The 4,345-nt window shown below is 45.4% G+C and overlaps 1 long non-coding RNA gene across 1 annotated transcript; it reads left to right on the top strand.

Moving 5' to 3' along the window:
* Window positions 1–1,116: 1,116 nt before the first annotated feature.
* On the top strand, window positions 1,117–2,823 carry LOC145528566 (uncharacterized). The gene is made up of 2 exons (XR_014070513.1): window positions 1,117–1,249; window positions 2,551–2,823. It is a non-coding gene; the product is annotated as an uncharacterized LOC145528566 (long non-coding RNA).
* The last annotated feature ends 1,522 nt before the right edge of the window (window positions 2,824–4,345 follow it).

Below are 4,345 nucleotides of genomic sequence, written 5' to 3'. Positions count from 1 at the left end.
TGGAGATTTCCATGGAAGACCCTGGAGAGCTACCATCCATGGAGTCGCAAAGAGTCAGGCATGACTGAGTGACTGACACACACACATAAGCTACTCTAGCAAGTCAGTTGAACCCAAGGAGAGGGCTGTGGGAACTTCCAACCTATAGCTGGTTGGTCAGAAGCACAGGTGACCACCTGGACTTGCAGTTGGCACCTGAAGTGGTAGTGGTGGGTGGTCTTGTGGGACTGAACCCTTAATACCTGAAATCTAAATATATTCTACAGGTAGATCATATTAGAATTTAGTTGAATTGTAGGATACCTAGCTGGTGTTGAAGAATTGCTTAATGGTGTAGAAAAAAAACGCATACATTGGATCCCCCACCCTACCAGGTGCCCATAGCAACTCTCTTCCTACCAGCTGACACCCACACTCTCCTCTAGCATTTTATGTGCTACTAATTTACTGTCTCTGCACTTCTCTGAGCATGACATACTTATAAGTTTTTCCATATACTGCCTTCTCTACTGGGAGCCCCTGTAGTCCTTGTCACCTTGCTAAAGTTTCATTCCTCTTACAAAACCTCAATCTGACTCTAAACTGGTCCTGTTTTCTGAAAACATTTTAACCATGTCTTCTATCATTTGCTTTACATGTCCTACACCCCATCATCAAGAAATGTGACCTCCTGGAGGTAAGAATAAGATGCATTTACTTTTGTGTGCCCATGCCTTTGGCAGTGCCTTAAACACACAGGCCATCTTTGATGAGTTGGACTTAACCATTAATCTCAGCAAGGGTCAAGCATACCAGGAGTGCTGCAGGGGGACTCTGAGGAGCAGAAGTGAGGCTACAGGAAGAAATCCAACCATATGAGGAATACAAGGTGGGTAGCCAGCTTGAAGGGAGGCCAGGGTGTGATGTCTGTCAGCCCTGGGATGCGGGGGTATGGTGATTACCAGCTCGGAGGTGCAAGACCAAGCTGACTTGTTCCGTCTCCTTGGATGGCACCACTAGCATGAGAGTTGGAAGTTACAGCAAATCCAGTTTGGACCCCAAACAAGGCCCAGCACTTTCTTATAATTGTCTCTGACCATACCGCAAACTTTTAGGGAGACAGTGAAAGTCAGATGATGGCAGACGGTGGGCAGAGAACTCGGAATCAAGGATTCTGTGGTTCCTTCAGGACGGCCACACTCGGGTAAATTCACCACCAAACAGCGGCCCTGGTGGACTCAGGACGCAAGCCTCAAAAGAGAAACCCAGGGTAAGTGAACTGTTCTGGGGAACTAAAACAGCAGGAAAGCTCCAGAGCCATTGGGACCCACAGTAGATCTCTATAAGGCCATTTATTTAAAGGGGAGAATAAAGATGTGGCCAAAAAGAGAATCGGCCAAGTAAGTTGCCCCGAATCTCAAGCTGCACCAGAGGGACGACTGCTCTTCTGTGCTCTCAGCTGAGGGTCCCCTGAGCTCAGGAAACACTTTCTGTCCTCACTTCTTCCCCTGGTGAAGCAGTCAGTCTGCGACATCCCTCTCCTGACTTCTGCAGCAGACACGCTGGAGAAAGAGAAGGGCAGAGACTTTAAACAATGTTGCAGGATGTCTGCTCCTGGTACCGAGGTAGGCCACGTGAGACTTGGGCTGTAGGCCATTCAACCATCAGCAAGCCAGCTTTGCAGGGCCTAGAAACTTGTTCACTCAGGGATCACTAATCCTGAATCTTCCTTTGTGTTGCTTTGTGGAGCTGAGTAGCTGTTATCGGCAGAAAAGACATTTTGGGAAGATGTGGTTAGTCAAGCCTGTGTTGATATGACAAGTCAACAGCAAAAAAAAAAAAAAAAAAAAAATTCAAATATGGTTTATCTGCACTGTGTGTGTGGGTGATTTTAAGTGCTGTATGTTCTTCTGACCATTTCTCTCCTTTGTGTATTGCACATCACAATCTCTTGAGAAATCCATGAGTAGGTAGATTTGTATTGCCCATTTTCCTTGCTGATATTTTCCTGTGTCTGTAAAATCCCTTCACTTGTGTTTATTCAGCAAGTAGTTCTTCCACTGAACCGCACTCCAGACTCTTCACTAAAGACCCATTCCTCTAACCTGTGTGGGGAACTGGGGGGCCAAAGCAGAACAAGGGCCACATTTAATGCTGAGTGAGGATGGGCCCATGAAAGAAAAACGCCCCCCCGTACCCAGGACTACAGTGGTTAAGTGAAATACGCACTTGTTGGTTTTGAATCTAAAATAAAAGAAAAACTGCCTGGAGGCTTTTCTGTCAGCATCTTCGTGAATGACAAGGAACACAGCAAACAAGACTTCAGGAGAAAAATTGCTGAGGGACATCAGTCAGGGTTACTAACGGAACCGAACAGAACCCTGTGCCTCCCTTCTAAGTACAAACACCCCTATGTCCCCTCTCTTGTTTATAAAAAACCTCAAGTCTCCCAGGCTCCCAGAGTCACAGAAGAGCAGGGTCAAACAGTCAATGATGAGGACAATAGAGTCACAGTGTCTGATGGAAGAATGGGATTAACACCGTTGCTCATAATAATCTTTATCTTTGTAGGCGTTAGAATAACTGCAGCTTGCTCTGTCCGTATATGTGAGCAGGCAACTAAAATTGTCAGCAAAGAGGCGCTACAAACTCACATCAACATCTTTTCTAAGAAAACGGCCCCACGTCAGCATGAGAAAGTTACAGAAGATGGATCTTTGCCTCTAATCTCATAGAAATGGAGCGATGTCTGACAAGTCCGGATTTGTAAGCAGTTCCTTTGTCCCTTTCCTGCTTGCCTATCTGTTTTCCTCAGACCTTAATTATAAAAATGAGATCGCTAGGTAACATTTTAACCTAACTTTTAACCAAACATTTTAATCTTAACCTAACTCCTGATTTTGCTCTACTGAATATACACAACGCCTTGTCTAACCTGTTGACTTCTTTCCTGGGTTAAACGGAATAAGAATGAAAAATTATGTAGTTAAAGAATGACTAATTCTCCACCCTCAGCTACCCCCTTAGCAAATTTGCAGGCAGACCAAGTGGGTAAGACAGCATCCAAAAGAAGATAAGAAGTCAGCAGGTCTGCACACAATGGAAAAGTGATGACGAATCCAACCTCCCACCTTAATGATTAACTAAGATTGTTTCCCCTTTTTCTGTTTAAAATTGTCCTGACTGAGCAGAATCTTCAGAGTTGGTCCCTGGACAAGAGTCCAACTTCTCCCTGGGTTGCTGACTTTTCTGAACAAAGCACCTTTCCTTTCTACTGACACTTGCCCCTCGATTACTGGCTTTTGAGCAGGGAGCAGCCAAACCTGAGTTCAGTAACCCTTACACCCCTGCTCCTTGCTGGAAGTGCAGTTTGTCTGACAGGAGGGAAAGAGAAGTAGACTCCATGAAGCCCTTGTATATATTCATTACCGGGTCAGTTTTCCCCTCCTCTCCCTTTAGTTAAAAATCAAAGATTCAGTTCTGATAAATTGGATCATTGTGTTTTTTGCTGCTTTTGAAAGGGAAACACTTCCTCTGGCATCCCAGTCCCGAGCTCGTGCACACGTGAGAGCGCTCCAGTACTCGCTCCGCGGCAGCTCTGCAGAGCTGATTAACACAGGGGCCGGAGCCCAGCAGATGAGACAAATGACTGCAGAGCTTCGGCTCTCCCCAGAGCAGATTAGACCTGTTTCAGTTGCCAAGGAGCAATATGCTTGCAGCCGGTTTTGAATTCTATTTCCTAGGCTCACATGCCAGTTGCTACTGTCCAGCCAGTTCAGAGGACTGCGGTCGGCTTATCCAGCAAGATACAATGGTGGAAGAATGAACCCTGAGAAACTTGTTTGTGGAATTCATTTTCCCATGGTTTAAGACACAGAAACATCGAAAGGGAGGAAAAGAAACCATTTAAAAAGAATTTCCCTTAGCATGTGCTCTCTGGTCCTCTCGTATCTTCACGAGCTTGGGATCAGAGAGGAGCCTCAGGCTCATCAACAAAGCAGGTGTCTGGACAGTCCCTTGTCTGTGGGGCTTTATCACCCTGTATCTAAGACAGGCTGTCTTCTCCAGCCCTCCCAGTGCAGAGGCCAAAGTCTGCAGCCAAGACTGCGGTGAGCATTCAGCGATTAATCCGTCATTAGGCGCTTGGTGAGATAGTATTTCAGGACTTTTCTGTGAATAAGTAATCTGAACATAGAATGAATCATCACAAAGGTTTTCCATGGCTAAGGTGAGAATGTGGAGTGAGTTTCTTTTTATTTTCCTTTCTTTTATATACAACCCCCCCAAAGGCTGTTTTCATTAACTGCTCCAACATTCATACCTACTAGCTTCCAGTACATCCATTTGTACTTTAATCACTTTTAAA

The sequence above is a fragment of the Giraffa tippelskirchi genome, chromosome 12, assembly GCF_054371585.1.
Source record: "Giraffa tippelskirchi isolate mGirTip1 chromosome 12, T2T-mGirTip1v1.2.pri, whole genome shotgun sequence".
Taxonomy (NCBI): Eukaryota; Metazoa; Chordata; class Mammalia; order Artiodactyla; family Giraffidae; genus Giraffa; species Giraffa tippelskirchi.
The sequence above is the reverse complement of the archived record's forward strand: the minus strand, read 5'-3'. Positions and strand labels throughout refer to the sequence as shown.